The 24,978-nt window shown below is 44.8% G+C and overlaps 1 protein-coding gene across 1 annotated transcript in view; it reads right to left on the bottom strand.

The window, feature by feature from the left end:
* ddb2 (damage-specific DNA binding protein 2) overlaps positions 1–8,128 on the bottom strand; it is a 66,240-nt gene extending 58,112 nt beyond the window's left edge. Inside the window, exon 1 of the mRNA XM_082968203.1 lies at positions 7,894–8,128. The gene's annotated coding sequence lies outside the window, so the exon portion shown is untranslated. The remainder of the gene's footprint in view (positions 1–7,893) is intronic.
* Positions 8,129–24,978: the final 16,850 nt, after the last annotated feature.

Raw genomic sequence — 24,978 nt, forward strand, 5'->3', positions numbered from 1 at the left:
TCACAGTGTGTGTGTTTTTCAGCCATCCATCCCTGTGGTTAGTAGCTCTGATCACAGTGTGTGTGTTTTTCAGCCATCCATCCCTGTGGTTAGTAGCTCTGATCACAGTGTGTGTGTTTTTCAGCCATCCATCCCTGTGGTTAGTAGCTCTGATCACAGTGTGTGTGTTTTTCAGCCATCCATCCCTGTGGTTAGTAGCTCTGATCACAGTGTGTGTGTTTTTCAGCCATCCATCCCTGTGGTTAGTAGCTCTGATCACAGTGTGTGTGTTTTTCAGCCATCCATCCCTGTGGTTAGTAGCTCTGATCACAGTGTGTGTGTTTTTCAGCCATCCATCCCTGTGGTTAGTAGCTCTGATCACAGTGTGTGTGTTTTTCAGCCATCCATCCCTGTGGTTAGTAGCTCTGATGGCACCTCAGTGCTTTTGTTAGGTCAGAAACAATAACAAAAATGTTGCGCCCCTGGATGACAACATTATAAACCACGAGCAGGAAAAAAAAAAAAAAAATTTCAACTGAATCTGTCAATTGTGTCTTTTTTTAGATTTATATTGTGTTTACTTCCCTCGCAGAGAAGGCCTGTTTTGTTTCCTGACCTTGGACTACCACTAGTGAAACCTGACCACAGACACACCAGCCTCATTTATAAGTTGCCGTTATGTCTGTAATGGTGCTAAAGAGGCCACCTTCATTCCAACACTTCATTAAATACCATCATTCACAGACTAGCACGGGTCACTCACACCACACTCAAATATAGCTTTATAACTGTGTCACGTTCTGACCAGTGAAAAAGGATAATTTGCCATAGTAGTATGGTCAGGGCGTGGCAGGGGGGGGGTTTGTTTTGTGTGTTTCGGGTTTTTTTTGGTTCTAGTTTTCTATTTCTATGTTTCGGTTTTCCATGTTTGGCCGAGTATGGTTTCCAATCAGAGGCTAGGTTTTTTTTCGTTGTCTCCGATTGGAAGCCATACTTAGGCAGCCTGTTTTCCCGTTGGGTTTTGTGGGTGGTTGTTTTTATTTTTCTTCGTATAGTTAGTACCTTACGGAACTGTCGTTTTGTTTAAGTGTTCTCTCACAAAATAAAAGAAGGTGAGCAGTCAACACGCCGCGCCTTGGTCTGTCCCTTTTCGACGCCTGTGACAAACCGAGCGATCGTATCACGTGCTCTCGCTCTAAGGACAAGATCTGTAACCAACTGCACTTTATTCACAGGAGGCTGGTGGCACCTTAATTAGGGAGGTCAGGTTCATAGTAATGGCTGGAATGGAATGGTATCAAACACGTGGTTTCTGTTTTTAAGTCCATTCCAGTCATTAGTTTTAACCGTCCTCCCTTCACCAACATCTTGTGACTTTAATAGTTAACCTACTTTAATGTTACTGGGACAGTCAGGCTATTGCCAGTTTTAGTGGGGAAGGACTTGGAATAAATAACATGAATTTGCCTGGGCTCTGACAGGGTTTGGACTAGATGGGATAGGATCCCATTTAGCAGCTGCTACTGTTCCTGGAGTCCGAACGGGGACATCACAACAACGGTTACATCATCAATAACACAATACATTATTACACATTTACAATATAATATACACAATACCACAACATCCCTGAGTGGGTGTGTGTGTGTGTGCGTGTGTCTCCACAGTCCGTATTGTGAGGTGTTTTATCTGGGTTTTTTAATTTTTTATTAAGGTTTTTAAAATCAGATTTTAATGCTCGCTTGAGTTACCTGATGTGGAATATGTCGCTGTGTAGTACAACATCTTTTCTGGACCTTGAAAAGACCCCTAGTTGCATGTCTTGTGGGGTTATGCATGGGTGAATGAGCTGTGTGCTAGTCGTTTTTGAACAGACAGTTCGCTGCTTTCAACACGTCAATGCCTCTCGTAAAAAAACAAAAAAAAACAAGTAGTGATGAAGTCAATCTCTCCTCTACTTTGAGCCAGAAGAGATTGACAAGAATGTTATTGATGTTCGCTCTCTGTCTACATTTAAGGGCCAGCCGTGCTGCCTTGTTCTGAGCCAATTGCAATTTTCCTAAGTCTCTCTTTGTGGCACCAGACCACACGACTGGGCAGTCGTCCAGGTGTGATTAAAACCAGGGCCTGTAGGACTTGTTTTGTTGACAGTGTTGTTAAGGCAGAGCAGTGCTTAATTACGGGCAGACTTCTCCACATCTTATCTACTGTTGCATCATTATGTTTTGATCAGGACAGTTTACAATCCAGGGTAACTCCAAGCAGTTTAGTCACCTCAACTTGGTCAATTTCCACATTATTTATTACAAGATTTAGTTGAGGTTTAGCAAATGATTTGTCCCAAATACAATGTTTTTATATTCTAAAACTGACTGCAGCTCTTTGTTAAGTGTTGCACTGACGTCACTTGCTGTGGTAGCTGACGTGACTAGTGATGAGTCATCAGCACTTAATTTTCTAACGTAGCAGGTCAGGAGAATTAACATAGCAGGTTAGGAGAATTGACGTAGCAGGTCAGGAGAATTAACGTAGCAGGTTAGGAGAATTAACACCGCAGGTTAGGAGAATTAACACCGCAGGTTAGGAGAATTAACGTAGCAGGTTAGGAGAATTAACGTAGCAGGTTAAGAGAATTAATGTAGCAGGTTAGGAGAATTAACGTAGCAGGTTAGGAGAATTAACGTAGCAGGTTAGGAGAATTAACGTAGCAGGTTAGGAGAATTAACGTAGCAGGTTAAGAGAATTAACGTAGCAGGTTAGGAGAACTAACGTAGCAGGTTAGGAGAATTAACGTAGCAGGTTAGGAGAACTAACGTAGCAGGTTAGGAGAATTAACGTAGCAGGTTAGGAGAATTAAGGGTAGCAGGTTAGGAGAATTAACGTAGGAGGTTAGGAGGTTAGGAGAATTAACGTAGCAGGTTAGGAGAATTAAGGTAGCAGGTTAGGAGAATTAACGTAGCAGGTTAGGAGGTTAGGAGAATTAACGTAGCAGGTCAGGAGAATTAAGGTAGGAGGTTAGGAGAATTGACGTAGCAGGTTAGGAGAATTAACGTAGCAGGTTAGGAGAATTAAGGTAGCAGGTTAGGAGAATTAACGTAGCAGGTTAGGAGGTTAGGAGAATTAACGTAGCAGGTCAGGAGAATTAAGGTAGGAGGTTAGGAGAATTGACGTAGCAGGTCAGGAGAATTAAGGTAGCAGGTTAGGAGAATTAAGGTAGCAGGTTAGGAGAATTAAGGTAGCAGGTTAGGAGAATTAACACAGCAGGTTAGGAGAATTAACACCGCAGGTTAGGAGAATTAACACCGCAGGTTAGGAGAATTAACACCGCAGGTTAGGAGAATTAACGTAGCAGGTTAGGAGAATTGACGTAGCAGGTTAGGAGAATTGACGTAGCAGGTTAGGAGAATTAACGTAGCAGGTTAGGAGAATTAACGTAGCAGGTTAGGAGAATTAGGAAAATGGTTAGGTCAAGGGTCGGTTAAAATGCAAACATTTTCAACTTTTGATGTACGTTTGACAAAAGCTGTAACCGATCTAGCCATGACCCTCTTACAGCACTATACAGACCTGTGTGCCAGCCTGCCATTATACAGACCTGTGTGCCAGCCTGCCACTATACAGACCTGTGTGCCAGCCGCCTGCCACTATACAGACCTGTGTGCCAGCCTGCCTGCCGTTATACAGACCTGTGTGCCAGCCTGCCTGCCACTATACAGACCTGTGTGCCAGCCTGCCACTATACAGACCTGTGTGCCAGCCTGCCTGCCACTATACAGACCTGTGTGCCAGCCTGCCACTATACAGACCTGTGTGCCGGCCTGCCACTATACAGACCTGTGTGCCAGCCTGCCACTATACAGACCTGTGTGCCAGCCTGCCACTATACAGACCTGTGTGCCAGCCTGCCACTATACAGACCTGTGTGCCAGCCTGCCACTATACAGACCTGTGTGCCAGGCCTGCCACTATACAGACCTGTGTGCCAGGCTGCCACTATACAGACCTGTGTGCCAGCCTGCCTGCCACTATACAGACCTGTGTGCCAGCCTGCCACTATACAGTCCTGTGTGCCAGCCTGCCACTATACAGACCTGTGTGCCAGGCTGCCACTATACAGACCTGTGTGCCAGCCTGCCACTATACAGACCTGTGTGCCAGGCTGCCACTACACAGACCTGTGTGCCAGCCTGCCTGCCACTATACAGACCTGTGTGCCGGCCTGCCACTATACAGACCTGTGTGCCAGCCTGCCACTATACAGACCTGTGTGCCAGCCTGCCTGCCACTATACAGACCTGTGTGCCAGCCTGCCACTATACAGACCTGTGTGCCAGCCTGCCTGCCACTATACAGACCTGTGTGCCAGCCTGCCTGCCACTATACAGACCTGTGTGCCAGCCTGCCTGCCACTATACAGACCTGTGTGCCAACCTGCCTGCCACTATACAGACCTGTGTGCCAGCCTGCCTGCCACTATACAGACCTGTGTGCCAGCCTGCCTGCCACTATACAGACCTGTGTGCCAGGCCTGCCACTATACAGTCCTGTGTGCCAGCCTGCCACTATACAGTCCTGTGTGCCAGCCTGCCACTATACAGACCTGTGTGCCAGCCTGCCACTATACAGTCCTGTGTGCCAGGCCTGCCACTATACAGACCTGTGTGCCAGCCTGCCACTATACAGACCTGTGTGCCAGCCTGCCACTATACAGACCTGTGTGCCAGCCTGCCACTATACAGACCTGTGTGCCAGCCTGCCACTATACAGACCTGTGTGCCAGCCTGCCACTATACAGACCTGTGTGCCAGGCCTGCAACTATACAGACCTGTGTGCCAGCCTGCCACTATACAGACCTGTGTGCCAGCCTGCCTGCCACTATACAGTCCTGTGTGCCAGGCCTGCCACTATACAGACCTGTGTGCCAGCCTGCCACTATACAGACATGTGTGCCAGCCTGCCACTATACAGACCTGTGTGCCAGCCTGCCACTATACAGACCTGTGTGCCAGGCCTGCCACTATACAGACCTGTGTGCCAGCCTGCCTGCCACTATACAGACCTGTGTGCCAGCCTGCCACTATACAGACCTGTGTGCCAGCCTGCCACTATACAGACCTGTGTGCCAGCCTGCCACTATACAGACCTGTGTGCCAGCCTGCCACTATACAGACCTGTGTGCCAGGCCTGCAACTATACAGACCTGTGTGCCAGCCTGCCACTATACAGACCTGTGTGCCAGCCTGCCTGCCACTATACAGTCCTGTGTGCCAGGCCTGCCACTATACAGACCTGTGTGCCAGCCTGCCACTATACAGACATGTGTGCCAGCCTGCCACTATACAGACCTGTGTGCCAGCCTGCCACTATACAGACCTGTGTGCCAGGCCTGCCACTATACAGACCTGTGTGCCAGCCTGCCTGCCACTATACAGACCTGTGTGCCAGCCTGCCACTATACAGTCCTGTGTGCCAGCCTGCCACTATACAGACCTGTGTGCCAGGCTGCCACTATACAGACCTGTGTGCCAGCCTGCCACTATACAGACCTGTGTGCCAGGCTGCCACTACACAGACCTGTGTGCCAGCCTGCCTGCCACTATACAGACCTGTGTGCCGGCCTGCCACTATACAGACCTGTGTGCCAGCCTGCCACTATACAGACCTGTGTGCCAGCCTGCCACTATACAGACCTGTGTGCCAGCCAGCCTGCCACTATACAGACCTGTGTGCCAGCCTGCCTGCCACTATACAGTCCTGTGTGCCAGCCTGCCACTATACAGACCTGTGTGCCAGCCTGCCTGCCACTATACAGACCTGTGTGCCAGCCTGCCACTATACAGACCTGTGTGCCAGCCTGCCTGCCACTATACAGACCTGTGTGCCAACCTGTCTGCCACTATACAGACCTGTGTGCCAGCCTGCCTGCCACTATACAGACCTGTGTGCCAGGCCTGCCACTATACAGTCCTGTGTGCCAGCCTGCCACTATACAGTCCTGTGTGCCAGCCTGCCACTATACAGACCTGTGTGCCAGCCTGCCACTATACAGTCCTGTGTGCCAGGCCTGCCACTATACAGACCTGTGTGCCAGCCTGCCACTATACAGACCTGTGTGCCAGCCTGCCTGCCACTATACAGACCTGTGTGCCAGGCCTGCAACTATACAGACCTGTGTGCCAGCCTGCCACTATACAGACCTGTGTGCCAGCCTGCCACTATACAGACCTGTGTGCCAGCCTGCCTGCCACTATACAGACCTGTGTGCCAGGCCTGCAACTATACAGACCTGTGTGCCAGCCTGCCACTATACAGACCTGTGTGCCAGCCTGCCACTATACAGACCTGTGTGCCAGCCTGCCACTATACAGACCTGTGTGCCAGGCCTGCAACTATACAGACCTGTGTGCCAGCCTGCCACTATACAGACCTGTGTGCCAGCCTGCCTGCCACTATACAGACCTGTGTGCCAGGCCTGCCACTATACAGACCTGTGTGCCAGCCTGCCACTATACAGACCTGTGGGCCAGGCCTGCAACTATACAGACCTGTGTGCCAGCCTGCCACTATACAGACATGTGTGCCAGCCTGCCACTATACAGACCTGTGTGCCAGCCTGCCACTATACAGACCTGTGTGCCAGGCCTGCCACTATACAGACCTGTGTGCCAGCCTGCCTGCCACTGTACCACAGCAGAATAATGCAGACCTCTGTGCCAGTATGGCAGGGTAGGTGGGTACGAGTTATCCAGCAACAAACCCTGTGATTGACGCAGTGTTCACCACATACCGTCAAACTCTTCTGCTCAGCTGCTTCCAGCGTGAACTGTCACAATCAGGAAGTATTTAATAGGAGGCAGGGTGGCGTACAGTACGTCTCTCTCTCTCTCTGGGGTTGAACACAACCCCAGAGGCTTTGCTTTCAGCAGCACAACAAGCTGTTGAGTGACTAATCAGGGAAACAAACATTAGGATGAGAACTAAATCAACAGCTTCATAATCCCATTCAAGCTGACTGTATTACTGTAGGAAGGAAGGGTTTGGTCACTGGGTTTCTACTTGTTCTTTTAGGGGCCTTGCCATGTTACAGTAACGCACTATAAAACACCATCACAAAGCACCTGGTGACAAATGGTGACATAAAAACAACAACAAAAAAGGTCGTTATAAATACATTTGATTGGATAAATCTTTACTTTATTACAGTTTTTTTTTCTTTTTTTTTCCCAAAAACGTCGGTCAATACTGAAGCCACTTTTTCAAAACTGTTCACACAGTGTGCATTACCAACATGCTTCTTGGCTAAACCGTTCATCTCACTTCCAAAACTCACTCAAAACCATCAAACCACTTCATACATGTCTCAAAATAAGCTCGTTGGACCCATAACACTGGTAAACAATTCTCACTCAGAAAGCATAACATTGTCGCTCATAACACACTGACCTGAAAAACACTAACAGCAGGGATCATTACATAAATGATTAACTGTTCTCTTTGAAGTTTGAATGATTTTTCACATAAATCAGTATTTCATTATATACATTGTTTGTCCTTCATGTTCTAATACTTTAATGTTACCCCTTCCTTGTGTTTTTTGTAATAAATAATAAATACAATTTTTTTTTTTTTAAGTATTTCATTATAGAATAAAAATAACACATTTTTACTCTTGACTGTACTAAAGTATATGTAGCAAGAATGAATCAGAAATTGCAGCAAATTGCTTCAAGTCTTTATTTATTCTATATATTTAAATATAGTAATATACTTTTTTTTAAATGAAAGAGAAAAAAAAATCCTAAAATTCCAGGGCTGCAATAACAATTACAAAAAGACAATAACATGTATAGTACAATCACTCATATTGTACTGTAATATGTAGTTCAATTATCATTGACGGAAGCACAGCTCACCTGTTGTCTTGCCGGAGAATTCGTATTATTGATGCAGCTGTGGAACGCTGCAGATTTGGTTGCACCTTTAAACCGGCCCCTCTCTCTCAAAGAGAGACCAACATGCTCAATAACTGTGGCCCTTATCTCGTCAGAGACCACCGCTCTTGGTCTTCCTCTCCTTTGTCCTCTACGCATTCTCCCTCTTCTTCCCCCCACCAACCTGTCTTCCTTGATCCCATGTTTCCAAACTAAATCATTTCCCCTCGAAGCCGTCCTCTTTTGTCTGTTTGGTAACGAGACAAAAAAAAAACATGACTCGTGGGTCGGCTTTCAGCTGAAATTGCAATCAGCTGTGTTTTGGAATGATTAAATATTCTGCTGAGATTTTACATTTTTTACATTTTAGTCATTTAGCAGACGACTTACAGTAGTGAATGCATACATTTCATACATTTATTATTATTTTATTTTTATTTTCTATGTTTCCGTCTGGTTACCGCAGAAATACACGACATTTTCCATCATTCTGTTTTGAATGTGTTTCTAACAGTATTGGAAACAGTGTGTTTAGCATTTGAAAAAAACACGTGCTGCAAATATATAGTTTAGCAGGTGGTGGAGCATGAATGAGAAAAGAGTTGATGGATTTCGGACAGAATGTGGTCATTGAATGCATTGTGTGTGAAAGCAATGAAAAAAAAAACGATTCACAGTTTGGTCCACATACTGCACTTCTGTTTCGCTTGACTGTGTGAAGAGGTTTGACCAATGTGACTTCAGGTTTACATTTTTGTCATTTAGCAGACGCTCTTATCCAGAGCGACTTACAGCAGTGAATGCATCCATTTCATACATTTTTTTTGTACTGGCCCCACATGGGAATCGAACCCACAACCCTGGCGTTGCAAACACCATGCTCTACCAACTGAGCCACAGGTTTTGACCAATGTGACTTCAGGGTTTTGACCAATGTGACTTCAGGTTTTGACCAATGTGACTTCAGGTTTGACCAATGTGACTTCAGGTTTTGACCAATGTGACTTCAGGTTTGACCAATGTGACTTCAGGTTTTGACCAATGTGACTTCAGGTTTGACCAATGTGACTTCAGGTTTTGACCAATGTGACTTCAGGTTTGACCAATGTGACTTCAGGTTTTGACCAATGTGACTTCAGGTTTTGACCAATGTGACTTCAGGTTTTGACCAATGTGACTTCAGGTTTGACCAATGTGACTTCAGGTTTTGACCAATGTGACTTCAGGGTTTTGACCAATGCATGTTAGCAATTGAAAAAAAAAAAAAAAAGTCAAATTGATAAATGTGTTAAAGGCTACTAATTACTATACATAGTACTATACTACACTGGGAACACTTAAACAACACATCCTAGATCTGAATGAAAGAAATAATGTTATTAAATACTTTTTCTTTACATAGTTGAATGTGCTGACAACAAAATCACACAAAAATAATCAATGGAAATCCAATTTATCAACCCATGGAGGTCTGGATTTGGAGTCACACTCAAAATTAAAGTGGAAAACCACACTACAGGCTGATCCAACTTTGATGTAATGTCCTTAAAACAAGTCAAAATGAGGCTCAGTAGTGTGTGTGGCCTCCACGTGCCTGTATGACCTCCCTACAACGCCTGGGCATGCTCCTGATGAGGTGGCGGATGGTCTCCTGAGGGATCTCCTCCCAGACCTGGACTAAAGCATCCGCCAACTCCTGGACAGTCTGTGGTGCAACGTGGCGTTGGTGGATGGAGCGAGACATGATGTCCCAGATGTGCTCAATTGGATTCAGGTCTGGGGAACGGGCGGGCCAGTCCATAGTATCAATGCCTTCCTCTTGCAGGAACTGCTGACACACTCCAGCCACATGAGGTCTAGCATTGTCTTGCATTAGGAGGAACCCAGGGCCAACCGCACCAGCATATGATCTCACAAGGGGTCTGAGGATCTCATCTCGGTACCTAATGGCAGTCAGGCTATGGCGAGCACATGGAGGGCTGTGCGACCCCCCCCAAAGAAATGCCACCCCACACCATGACTGACCCACCGCCAAACCGGTCATGCTGGAGGATGTTGCAGGCAGCAGAACGTTCTCCATGGCGTCTCCAGACTCTGTCACGTGCTCAGTGTGAACCTGCTTTCATCTGTGAAGAGCACAGGGCGCCAGTGGCGAATTTGCCAATCTTGGTGTTCTCTGGCAAATGCCAAACGTCCTGCACGGTGTTGGGCTGTAAGCACAACCCCCACCTGTGGACGTCGGGGCCTCATACCACCCTCATGGAGTCTGTTTCTGACCGTTTGAGCAGACACATGCACATTTGTGGCCTGCTGGAGGTCATTTTGCAGGGCTCTGGCAGTGCTTCTCCTGCTCCTCCTTGCACAGAGGCGGAGGTAGCGGTCCTGCTGCTGGGTTGTTGCCCTCCTATGGCCTCCTCCACGTCTCCTGATGTACTGGGCTGTCTCCTGGTAGCGCCTCCATGCTCTGGACACTACGCTGACAGACACAGCAAACCTTCTTGCCACAGCTCGCATTGATGTGCCATCCTGGATGAGCTGCACTACCTGAGCCACTTGTGTGGGTTGTAGACTCCGTCTCATGCTACCACTAGAGTGAAAGCACCGCCAGCATTCAAAAGTGACCAAAACATCAGCCAGGAAGCATAGGAACTGAGAAGTGGTCTGTGGTCCCCACCTGCAGAACCACTCCTTTATTGGGGGTGTCTTGCTAATTGCCTATAATGTCCACCTGTTGTCTATTGCATTTGCACAACAGCATGTGAAATGTATTGTCAATCAGTGTTGCTTCCTAAGTGGACAGTTTGATTTCACAGAAGTGTGATTGACTTGGAGTTACATTGTGTTGTTTAAGTGTTCCCTTTATTTTTTTGAGCATTATATATTATAGTACTATGTACTATAATGACATCACAATACCCCATATTGACATCACCTCCCATGAAGAGACAAGGGCAACTTCACATATCAACAAGAAGGACAGTGTCTGTAGTTAGAGACTGGCTGTATTGTGTATCAGTCACCATGGGGGGCTGGTGGAACATCAGACAAAGGAGGATTGTTACATTATAGTCGTTTAGAAGAAGCTCTTATCCAGAGCAACATACAGTAAGTAGTGAGTCCATACATGTTTCTTACTGGTTCCCCGTGGGAATCGAACCCACAACCCTGGCATTGTGACAAGTGGCATGCTCTACCAACTGATCCACACGGGACCAATATACAATATAATACAAGACAATGTCATGCTAGCTCGAAGATTCATCACAATGCCTGCACCAGCACAGATCCCCCCCCAAGACCAACTGTAAATTATTGATTTTGACGGTGATGCTTTTGGACAAAACAATGAGACTTTTCACCTGATGGTCATCAATAAGTCATGTGATTAAATTGTTCATATCTGTGCGTGGCAACTTCAGCAGACAATGAAGAGATTGTAGTTCATATATATTTCAACACGGTAATTACTTTAGAGAGTGTGTGTGATTGCGTTAGTGTGTGCAACTACTATGAGGTTAAAGTGCAGACTGTCGGCTTTAATTTGAGGGTATTTTCATCCATATCAGGTGAACTTGTTGAACATAGTCCCCCCCCATTTTAGGGGACCAAAAGTATTGGAAAAGTATTCAGACCCTTTGACTTTTTCTGCATTTTGTTATGTTACAGCCTTATTCTAAAATGGATTAAATACAAATAAATCCTCATCAATCTACACACAATACCCCATAATGACATCACAATACCCTATAATGACATCACAATACCCCATAATGACATCGCAATACCCCATAATGACATCGCAATACATTTTTTTTTTACATTTTAGTCATTTAGCAGACGCTCTTATCCAGAGCGACTTACAGTAGTGAATGCATACATTTCATACATTTTTTTTCTGTGCTGGCACCCCGTGGGAATCGAACCCACAACCCTGGTGTTGCAAACCCCATACCCCATAATGACATCACAATACCCCATAATGACATCACAATACCCCATAATGACATCACAATACCCCATAATGACATCACAATACCCCATAATGACATCACAATACTGACATCATAATAATGACATCATAATGACGTCACAATACCCCATAATGACATAGTGAAAACACATTTTTAGAAATATTGCTAATTTATTCAAATAAAAAAAACAGAAGTACCTTATTTACGGAACTATTCAGACCCTTTGCTATGAGACTTGAAATGTAGCTCAGGTGCATCCTGTTTCCATTGATCATCCTTGAGATGTTTCTACAGCTTGATTGAAGTCCAACTGTGGTAAATTCAATTGATTGGACATGGTTTGGAAAGGCACACACCTGTCTATATAAGATCCCACAGTTGACAGTGCATGTCAGAGCAAAAACCAAGCCATGAGGTCGAAGGAATTGTCCGTAGAGCTCTGAGACAGGATTGTGTCGAGGCACAGATCTGGGGAAGGGTACCAAAACATTTCTGCAGCAAGAACACAGTGGCCTCCATCATTCTTAAATGGAAGAAGTTTGGAACCACCAAGACTCTTCCTAGAGCTGGCCGCCCGGCCAAACTGAGCAATCGAGGGAGAAGGGCCTTGGTCAGGGAGGTGACCAAGAACCCGACGGTCACTCTGACAGAGCTCTAGAGTTCCTCTGTGGAGATGGGAGAACCTTCCAGAAGAAACTAGTTTCTCTGGTCTGATGAAACCAAAATTGAACTCTTTGGCCTGAATTCCAAGCGTCACGTCTGGAGGAAACCTGGCACCATCTCTACGGTGAAGCATGGTGCACATAGGGCCAGGGTCAGTAACTGATATGAGACAGTTAATTCTGTATGGAGTCGGAGAACTCTAATTCAGATCTTGATTAACCAGAATATATCGTTTCAAATTATGTTGGCATGCCTATCGGGGATTATATGGTCTCATTTTCAGATTGAGAACAGAGTGGTTGTGACAGGTTTTTCCAGAGCCGCCACCCACAGGAAATCTCTAGCCAAAGAGAGAGTGGATATTCTGGTTTGCTCCATGATGGCCGAGTTATGACTTCTCTTGTTTTGTTGGCAGAGCAGTGACTGATTTGGGTCCTTTAAAAAAGCAAATATAATATTATTATTATTAACATTATGTTGTTAGAATTTCATGTGAACTTTGCAGTTTGAAACGTTTCAAGTAAACCATGTTTGAGTTATGTAAAGGAGTACAACAAGGTGTGACGGATAAAAATCTATCTGGCTGTAGTCTTTGTGGAGACTGGATTGTCTCACTTACATTTTAGTCTCTCTCTCTCTCTCTCAATCGTCCTTATGCTCCCCCTTCTGTCAACACAGACTGGCTCAAACGGATCGTACTCAACAAACGACAAAAACAAAGTGCTGTTGCCATTACTAAGGATTATTAATGAAGATCTCAAGAAAATGTATGTCTCCTGGGGCAATTTTTTTCTCCTAGGCCACCTACCAGAAATATTTGTTCAGTATTTGGGGGATTCTATACCTGCTGTCAATGTTGTCAACAGATCACTTTGTTTTTTTATATAGACCTAGTACACACTATATCTGTGATTTAACATTTTAAATAAACTATATCTTGATTCATTCATAGAGACTATGGCATTTGTATTCAACCTCAAGTGGGAGATTGCGTCGGTCTTCTACACATCGGTCTTCTACACATCGGTCTTCTACACATCGGTCTTCTACACACATCGGTCTTCTACACATCGGTCTTCTACACATCGGTCTTCTACACATCGGTCTTCTACACATCGGTCTTCTACACATCGGTCTTCTACACATCGGTCTTCTACAAACATCGGTCTTCTACAAACATCGGTCTTCTACACATCGGTCTTCTACACATCGGTCTTCTACACATCGGTCTTCTACACATCGGTTTTAGGTGAAGTTCCTGTGAACTTGAGGGATACACTGCACGCTCAGCAGTCCGGTCAGAACATACATCATCGCTGCTCCTTCACAGCTTCCTTGGTCTATAAATGTGCAGGCAGATAAGTAACTGTCCAGTGACAATCAACTTTTTTTTTATGAAACTGTGGACTATTTCTGTCTGTAATAAAGTCCTTCTGGCAGCCAATAATGCAGAATTACAGTATTTCCTACAACACTCACTGTAGGGCTGCATTCCAAATGACAGAATTACAGTATTTCCTACAACACTCACTGTAGGGCTGCATTCCAAATGACAGAATTACAGTATTTCCTACAACACTCACTGAAGGGCTGCATCCCAAATGACAGAATTACAGTATTTCCTACAACACTCACTGAAGGGCTGTATCCCAAATGACAGAATTACAGTATTTTCTACAACACTCACTGAAGGGCTGCATCCCAAATGACAGAATTACAGTATTTCCTATAACACTCACTGTAGGGCTGCATCCCAAATGACAGAATTACAGTATTTCCTACAACACTCACTGTAGGGCTGCATTCCAAATGGCAGCCAATTCCCTGTGGTGCACTATTTTTGACCAATCACCATATAGTGGTGATCTAGAAATTACATAAAAATGTTGATTCACGGCAATTTACTGTAAATAATTAATACAGTATTTTAATGTTAGTTTTGAAGTATTTTGAAGTATAATACAGGGGGGGAAAACTGTTTATGTGTATAGGGGTGCCTACCAGTGTTAATGTGTTCAATACATTAATCTGCTCCAGTCAGTGACCAGGTGTTCCATGGTTCTCATCAGATCAGTGACCAGGTGTTCCATGACTCTCATCAGATCAGTGACCAGGTGTTCCATGGTTCTCATCAGATCAGTGACCAGGTGTTCCATGGTTCTCATCAGATCAGTGACCAGGTGTTCCATGGTTCTCATCAGATCAGTGACCAGGTGTTCCATGGTTCTCATCAGATCAGTGACCAGGTGTTCCATGGTTCTCATCAGATCAGTGACCAGGTGTTCCATGGTTCTCATCAGATCAGTGACCAGGTGTTCCATGACTCTCATCAGATCAGTGACCAGGTGTTCCATGGTTCTCATCAGATCAGTGACCAGGTGTTCCATGGTTCTCATCAGATCAGTGACCAGGTGTTCCATGGTTCTCATCAAATCCCTGTATAAATGACTTAAGCTCTCACTGTCACTAATGTGTAATCGGATTATGAACGTGTGTCACCGAGCTGGCCACACAGATTAGACAAAAAAAAGTCAACACAACGGACGGATTTGATTTTGCCGAGCTGCGGGGGCACCGGTTTATTGGCTCGTGACGTGAAAAGGGGGAAAAGTGGAGATCCCTTCTCACATGGAACAGTAATCCGCTCGGTCACGTTGACAACAAGGCAGTATGGTGTATAGTCCAGAAAACATACAACATCTCTAGTACATAAAATATATATTTTGAATTTTCAAACTTGTTTTCATTGAGAAGACAGAAAGGGTTTTAATCACTTTTGTATGTGAAAACACTGGATTCTACTCAACGCTCCATGTGCTCCAACATCACTTTTGTTTTGAGCCGATTTCGCCGTGGGGCTTTGAACGGGGCGCCTGGCTCATGCCCGAGAGACAGCACGGTTCCAAAACGAAGAAAATCAACTTTAATCGTTACTAATGTAACGGACTGACTCTTTGTAAGGTTTGTTGATGAACACAGTAATCACTCATCTTTCTATCTCTCCCTCCACCCCCCCCCCAAAAAAACCCAACAACAACAACCACATCAGATAATCAGACAAACATCTGTAGTAAACATCCTTGTTGTTGCTGTTCTCAATCAAAACAGATTGATTTTAGTAGAATGTGTACAGACAGATTCCCAGCGGATGGAAACATTGAGCAGCGCAGCAAAGCATGAGTCAGTCTGTTTTCAATGACCTCAGTATGATGGTTCATAGAGTGCTGCCTGCAGGAAACTTATAGATGATACTTGGTACTTAGAGAGAGTTATGGATGATACTTGGTACTTAGAGAGAGTTATGGATGATACTTGGTACTTAGAGAGAGTTAAGGATGATAACTAGTACTTAGAGAGAGTTATGGATGCAGTACGGGTTGGTGCGTACTTAGAGAGAGTTAAGGATGATAACTAGTACTTAGAGAGAGTTATGGATGATAACTAGTACTTAGAGAGAGTTATGGATGATAACTAGTACTTGAGAGAGAGGATGTACTGGACTGGGAGTAGGAGCTACGGTACTTAGAGAGAGTTAAGGATGATAACTAGTACTTAGAGAGAGTTATGGATGATAACTAGTACTTAGAGAGAGTTATGGATGATAACTAGTACTTAGAGAGAGTTATGGATGATACTTGGTACTTAGAGAGAGTTATGGATGATACTTGGTACTTAGAGAGAGTTAAGGATGATAACTAGTACTTAGAGAGAGTTATGGATGATAACTAGTACTTAGAGAGAGTTATGGATGATAACTAGTACTTAGAGAGAATTATGGATGATAACTAGCACTTAGAGAGAATTAAGGATGATACTTGGTACTTAGAGAGAGTTATGGATGATAACTAGTACTTAGAGAGAGTTATGGATGATACTTGGTACTTAGAGAGAGTTATGGATGATAACTAGTACTTAGAGAGAGTTAGTAAAGACCTCCATATGGTTAACGAGACCCTCTGTAGCCATTAGTAAGGACCTCCATATGGTTATAGAGCCCCCTGTATTCTATCGAGTTTAGTTTATTAATTCAACCATTTAAAAAAAAACAAGCACACATTAAACTTGAAATAGCCATACAGGCACATGAGTTAAATCATGGAGGAAAACACACAATACAGTCTGGGACTTATTTCCACTGTTAAATCATGGAGGATACCACACAATCAAGTCTGGGACTTATTTCCATTGTTAAATCATGGAGGATACCACACAATCAAGTCTGGGACTTATTTCCACTGTTAAATCATGGAGGATACCACACAATCAAGTCTGGGACTTATTTCCATTGTTAAATCATGGAGGATACCACACAATAAAGTCTGGAACTTCCTTATCAAGCAGATTGGACTTTCTAGTCAAAAACTTAGTCCTGACATTAACCTTCCCTAGCACCTTATTGGCTATGCTCACACCTCCCAAGCTTCCATCAAGGATACATCCCAGGTAGCTAACAATAGTTTTAGTAGTCAGCACCTCACCCCCTAACTCCACTCTGATTTCAGACGACCTACATAATTTAGGTCTGGATCCAAAAATAATAGCTTCAGTTTTCCCTAAATGCAGAGATAACTTATTATCTCCAAGCCATTGGCTAATGTTGGTAAGCTCTGTGCTAAGTATGCTCTCCAACATAGTTTTACTTTTGTGAGACACCAGAAGTGTAGAGTCATCTGCATAAAGGAAAAAAAACAAGCATCTTTCATATCTTCTTTGTAAGTAACAAGAACATTTTCCAGGACATAGACATATCTGATATTGGCAGAAAGCTTAAATTCTTGATAACTGTTTAGTGACAGGGGGCAGTATTCGGAAATTCAGATGAATGACGTGCCCAAATTAAACTGCCTGCTACTCGGGCCCAGAAGGTAGGATATGCATGTTATTAGTAGATTTGGATAGAAAACACTCTGAAGTTTCTAAAACTGTTTGAATGATGTCTGTGAGTATAACAGGACTCATATGGCAGGCAAAAACCTGAGAAAAATCCAACCAGGAAGTGTGGAAATCTGAGGTTTGTAGTTTTTCAAGTGATTCCCTATCCAGTATACAGTGACTTAGGGTTCATTTTGCACTTCCTAAGGCTTCCACTAGATGTCAACAGTCTTTAGAATGTTGTTTCATGCTTCTACTGTGAATAGGGCGAGAATAAGAGCTCCTGGAAGTAGATGAGTGAGAAAATGACATGAGCTCAGTGGCGCGCACTCACGTGAGAGTTATTTGTGTTTCTTTTCTTTTTTGAAGACAGGAATTGTCCGGTTGGAATATTATGGAAGATTCATGATAAACACATCCTAAAGATTGATTCTATACATCGTTTGACATGTTTCTACGAACTGTAATATAACTTTTTTGACATTTCGTCTGAACTTAACTGAGCAAGCAGAGTGCATTTGGAGAACTCTACTGAATGCGTGAACAAAAAGGACGTATTTGGACATATATATGGACTTTATCGAAACAAATTAACATTTATTGGGGAACTGGGATTCCTGGGAGTGCATTCCGACGAAGATCATCAAAGGTAAGTGAATATTTATAATGTTATTTCTGAGTTTTGTTGACTCCACAAAATGGCGGGTTTGGTTTCGTCTCTGAGCGCTGTACTCAGATTATTGCAAAGTGTGCTTTCGCTGTAAAGTTTTTTTGAAATCTGACACAGCGGTTGCATTAAGGAGAAGTGTATCTATAATTCTTTGAATAACAGTTTAATATGTTATCAACGTTTATGATGAGTATTTCTGTAAATTGATGTGCTCATTCACTGGAAGTTTTGGGAGGCAAAACATTTCTGAACATTTACACGCCAAAGTAAAATGGGGTTTTTGGATATAAATATGAACTTTATCGAGCAAAACATACATGTATTGTGTAACATGAAGTCCTATGAGTCCCATCTGATGAAGATCATCAAAGGTTAGTGATTAATTTTAGCTGTATTTCTGGTTTTTGTGACACCTCTCCTTGCTTGGAAAATGGCTGTGTGGTTTTTCTTGTCTCGGCGCTGTCCTAACATAATCTAATGCTATGCTTTCGCTGTAAAGCCTTTTTGATATCGGACAATGTGGTTGGATTAACGAGAAGTTCATCTTTAAAATGGTGTAAAATAGTTGTATTTTTGAGAAATTTGAATTATGAGATTTTTGTTGTTTTGAATTTGCCGCCCTGCTATTTCACTGGCTGTTGAATAGTGTGTCCCGCGGGTGGGATGCCAGCGTCCCACATTTCTCAGAGAGGTTAATCTAACTGCACTGTCCAATTTACAGTAGCTATTACAGTGAAATAATACTATGCTATTGTTTGAGGAGAGTGAACAATTTTGAACATGAAAAGTTATTAATAAACAAATTAGGCACATTTGGGTAGTCCTGATACAACATTTTCAACAGAAATGAAATGGTTCATTGGATCAGTATAAAACTTTGTACATACACTGCTGCCATCTAGTGGCCAACATCTAAATTGCACATGGGCTGGAATAATACATTATGGCCTTTCTTTTGCATTTCAAAGATGATGGTACAAAAAAATACAAAATAACAGTTTTTTATTTTCTTTGTATTATCTTTTACCAGATCTATTGTGTTATATTCTCCTACATTCCTTTCACAAAGTGTATCCTTTCAAATGGTACCAAGAATATGCCTATCCTTGCTTCAGGGCCTGAGCTATAGGCAGTTAGATTATGGTATGACATTTTAGGCAAAATTGAAAAAAGGGGGGTGAGTGAGAAGTTATTATCTGACACCACACTGCGCCACCTCCTCACTGTAGGCTGTCTTGTCATTGTTGGTAATCAAGCCTACCGCTGTAGTGTCGTCTGCAAACTTGATGATTGAGTTGGAGGCGTGCATGGTCACGCAGTCATGGGTGAACAGGGAGTACAGGAGAGGGCTGAGAACGCACCCTTGTGGGTCCCCAGTGTTGAGGATCAGCGGGGTGGAGATGTTGTTACCTACCCTCACCACCTGGGGGCGGCCCATCAAGAAGTCAAGGACCCAGTTGCACAGGGCGGGGTCGAGACCCAGGTTCTCGAGCTTAATGATGAGTTTGGAGGGTACTATGGTGTTGAATGCTGAGCTGTAGGCGATGAACAGCATTCTTACATAGGTATTCCTCTTGTCCAGATGGGTTAGGGCAGTGTGCAGTGTGATTGCGATATCTGTGGACCTATTGGGGCGGTAAGCAAATTGGAGTGGGTCTAGCGTGTCAGGTAGGGTGGAGTTGATATGATCCTTGACTAGTCTCTCAAAGCACTTCACGATGACAGAACTGAGTTCTACGGGGCGATAGTCATTTAGCTCAGTCACCTTAGGTTTCTTGGGAACAGGAACAACGGTGACCCATTCCGCGTCCTCCATGCTAAACGCACCATCTGACAACCAATAAACTCCACTCTAGTGGACATCTATGAGCAACCACTCCAACCATATGAGCAACCACTCCAACCATATGAGCAACCACTCCATCCATATGAGCAACCACTCCAACCACATGAGCAACCACATGAGCAAACACTCCAACCACATGAGCAAACACTCCAACCACATGGGCAACCACTCCAACCACATGAGCAACCACTCCAACCAGATGCAGCAAACACTCCAACCACGAGCAAACACTCCAACCACATGGGCAACCACTCCAGCCACATGGGCAACCACTCCAACCAGGTCGAGTAGACGACGAAGCTTATTCACCAAGTGCAACTTGTCTAGTTCAACTTGATGCCCTCCTGTAGCTCCGTCACCTTGCCTGGACTAAATCCCGGACCTCCTGAACTGCTTCCCTGCTCTCTACACCTCCAGGTTCCCTTCTCGCAGCCTGCTACCAGGACCGGATGTAACCGAGCTTTCCTGCTCCCACCGCACAGCCATCACATGGCCTTCGTCACAAGGGTCTTGCCATTCCGAGACAGAACAGAGCCTCCCACTTCCACCAGACAGCCATCACACGGCCTCCACCCCAGGACGGGGCTGAGCCTCCGCTGGTCGGCCCTCTCTAGCAGTTGGGATCACACACCCAAACAGTGTCTCTGTGCAGTGTCGAGAAACCATCCTCACTCACCATCTCCAGGTTCCTTCTCTGCACATTTCCACTACTGCACCCTTCAGAGTCTCTGTTCATCACAGCTAGAGACCTCCCCATCACCAGACACTGGTTCCACACCTGAAGACCTCTCCTTCTGGATAGGAGCAGTCACGGCAGCACACCACAGTTTTCCCATCAAGCACCTCGGCTGCTGGTCATACACAGCATACACTTCTACATCTGCTCAAACTGCTCAAGCTTGTCAAACGCTCTACAGGGAACCGCACCCTGCTTCCACCAGCGGCTACGGACCTCCACCTCCTGCTAGTCTGACCGCCACTTCCTGCTAGTCCGACTCCCGACCTCCACTTCCTGCTAGTCCGACTCCCGACCTCCACTTCCTGCTAGTCCGACTCCCGACCTCCACCTCCTGCTAGTCTGACCTCCACTTCCTGCTAGTCTGACCTCCGACCCCACCTCCTGCTAGTCTGACCTCCACTTCCTGCTAGTCCGACCCCCGACCTCCACTTCCTGCTAGTCCAACTCCCGACCTCCACCTCCTGCTAGTCCGACTCCCGACCTCCACTTCCTGCTAGTCTGACCCCCGACCTCCACTTCCTGCTAGTCTGACCCCCGACCCCCACCTCCTGCTAGTCTGACCCCCGACCCCCACTTCCTGCTAGTCTGACCTCCACTTCCTGCTAGTCCGACCCACGACCTCCACCTCCTGCTAGTCTGACCTCACTTCCTGCTAGTCCGACCCCCGACCTCCACTTCCTGCTAGTCCGACCCCCGACCTCCACTTCCTGCTAGTCTGACCTCCACCTCCTGCTAGTCTGACCCCCGACCTCCACTTCCTGCTAGTCTGACCTCCACTTCCTTCTAGTCTGACCCCTGACCTCCACTTCCTGCTAGTCTGACCTCCACTTCCTGCTAGTCCGACCCCCGACTTCCACCTCCTGCTAGTCCAACCCCCGACCTCCACTTCCTGCTAGTCTGACCTCCACTTCCTGCTAGTCCGACCCCCGACCTCCACTTCCTGCTAGTCCGACTCCCGACCTCCACCTCCTGCTAGTCCGACCCCCGACCCCACTTCCTGCTAGTCTGACCTCCACTTCCTTCTAGTCTGACCCCCGACCTCCACTTCCTGCTAGTCTGACCTCCACTTCCTGCTAGTCCGACCCCCGACTTCCACCTCCTGCTAGTCCAACCCCCGACCTCCACTTCCTGCTAGTCTGACCTCCACTTCCTGCTAGTCCGACCCCCGACCTCCACTTCCTGCTAGTCCGACTCCCGACCTCCACCTCCTGCTAGTCCGACCCCCGACCCCACTTCCTGCTAGTCTGACCTCCACTTCCTGCTAGTCTGACCCCGACCTCCACTTCCTGCTAGTCTGTACCCCGACCTCCACTTCCTGCTAGTCTGACCTCCACTTCCTGCTAGTCCGACTCCCGACCTCCACTTCCTGCTAGTCTGACTGCTAGTCCAACCCACCAACCGTTTGGGCCCCTGCACTCTTCCCTAACCCCCAAAACTAAGACGGGACATGTACCCCCCCCCCCCCCCTCAATTTCTGAAATTACAGTTTTATCATTGGAATGTGATACAAAATGAGGCGACGGTGTGCTTTAGGACCATGCGGACCCCTCCGAGCAGGTCGGGTAAGCTGTTTGGAGTGTTTATATATTTATATATGTCCGTCCCCCCCCCCCGCTTATAAAACCAAAGTTAAGCTCCTGTCATATATCATATGCGATCAGTGTCCCTAATCACATATTCATCTTTCAAATGTTTCCCACATCTATAGCCTTCTCTAATCCTCTTCTGTATCTCACACACACGTCAACATGCATTATTTATGTTATATTACATCAAAGGCTTTTCTTTTCCCTTTTGGTTTGGTTCTGTCTGTCTCTTGTCTGACAATAAACAAGAGACATCACATTGCAGTACACATTCTCTCACACACTATCAAACAGATTCTGAAAACATGCTAAGGCAATAACGCAATGTATACGCAAAAAAAAAAAATATATATATATACGATTCATTCGAGGAAAGTATTCAGACCCTTTGACTTTTTCCACATAAGTCTGTAACGTAACAAAATGTGGAAAAAAGTCATGGGGTCTGAATACTTTTCGAATGCACCGCATATATATTGGCAGATATACTCTTACATTACATTTTAGTCATTTAGCAGACGCTCTTATCCAGAGCGACTTACAGTAGTGAATGCATACATTTCATACATTTATTTTTTTCCGTACTGGTCCCCCGTGGGAATTGAACCCACAACCCTGTTGTTGCGAACACCATGCTCTACCAACTGAGCCCCACGGGACTCTTCCATATAAATGTGTACACACACACACACAGTATAAATCAGGGATCATCAACTAGATTTTGTCTAAAGCAGATGGTCAGGGGACCGGAAGATAATTATCAATAATTTGTAGAGTGCAAAAATCCCAAACAGATATAATGTTTGACTAAAACATAATATTTTCTAACCTTCCTTACATTTGTATACGATCACGTGTCTTTCTATTATCCGTGGGAATACTTGGCAACAGATTACTTAAATTAAAATCCGTTGGAGCTGATTTCCTTGTGTTTTTACAGTCTTTTTATGTCCAACAATAAATATTTCACACATTTATATAAATATATATTTTTTAGAAAACTTTGGGGGCCAAATAAAACCACCCGCAGAATGGGGAACCCTCTTATAAATGTTCACTCACACACATATATATGGTTTAACTTCTACAAAATACATGAAACACATGACACAAATATTAGCCAGGCCTGCTCTTTGACTGTATGTTGATCACTCATCAATAACTTAGTATTGTAAGCTAATGAACAAGTCTGCCAACCAAAGACAGGCTGCGCTGGCCTCACGATTCGCTGCAACAGAATACAGAAACAAAACACCACTGTTAACAAGAGAAGGCTTTAAATCACTTCCTGTCAAATATTTATGTACAAAGCGTGGAGTACAGTGGCTGCATCACCGCTTGGTATGGCAACTGCTTGGCATCCAACCACAAGGCGCTAGAGGGTAGTGCGTACGGCCCAGTACATCACTGGGGCCAAGCTCTCTGCCATCCTGAACCTTTATACCAGGCGGTGTCAGAGGAAGGCCCTACAGAGGGTAGTGCGTACAGCCCAGTACATCACTGGGGCCAAGCTCTCTGCCATCCAGGACCTTTATACCAGGCGGTGTCAGAGGAAGGCCCTACAGAGGGTAGTGTGTACAGCCCAGTACATCACTGGGGCCAAGCTCTCTGCCATCCGGAACCTTTATACCAGGCGGTGTCAGAGGAAGGCCCTAAAAATGGTCAAAGACTCCAGCCACCTAAGTCATAGACTGTTCTCTCTCTGCTACCACACGGCAAGCGGTACCGATGCACCAAGTCTGGAACCAACAGGACCCTGAACAGCTGCTAACCCTGAGCCATAAGACTGATAAATAGTTAGTCCAGGTAGCTATTGGTTAACTATTTACCTATCTGCATTGACCCTTTTGGCACTAACTCTTCGGTAACCCTTTATAATGTCATAACAGCTGACATAACCTGTCATAACCTATTATAGTATTATCAAGAGATATATTTAGACCTGTTGTGACATATACTGCGTTATTTTATGACAGTGTTTGGGCCATATTATGACAGGTTATGACAAGTTATGTCAGCTGTTATGACATATTATGACATGGTTATAACTGTGGGGCGGCAGGTAGCCTAGTGGTTAGAGCGTTGGACTACTGTAGTAACCGAAAGGTTGCAAGATCGAATCCCCCCCGAGCTGACAAGGTACAAATCTGTCGTTCTGCCCCTGAACAAGGCAGTTAACCCCACTGTTCCCCGGTAGGCCGTCTTTGTAAATAAGAATTTGGTCTTAACTGACTTGCCTCGTTAAATAAAGGTTAAATAAAGGTTAAATAAATAACATGACACTGGGTTTCAAGTAAAGTGTCACCAACTATTTTGACTCATCACATATGCTACTGTCTATTATCTATCCTGTTGCCTAGTCAGATAGCATATGAACACTTCATATGCCATGAAAAACATTTTTAGAATAGCAGGAAATTAGCTTTAAAACTGAAACATTTTCTCTCAGCCTCATGGCAAAATGTTTAGAATAGCAGGAAATTAGCGATTAGAGATTGTTGAAAGTCAGGACAGTCCTTGAACAGCAGCGGAACTTTTTATTTATTGTTGTTTTTTTATTGTTGTTGTTGCATTATTTGAGCTTAAAATGTACATTTAGGGGAATTTTATAAGGTAAAATACTTGTTTTTTAAATTTATTTTCAATGTCGGTTCTGTGCCTGGAAATGCCCTTGTCCGGCGCAAAGGATCGCAATTTCAAACTCTCCAAAAAAGAGTTTA

Source organism: Salmo salar, chromosome 23 (assembly GCF_965601325.2).
Source record: "Salmo salar chromosome 23, fSalSal1, whole genome shotgun sequence".
Lineage (NCBI taxonomy): Eukaryota > Metazoa > Chordata > Actinopteri > Salmoniformes > Salmonidae > Salmo > Salmo salar.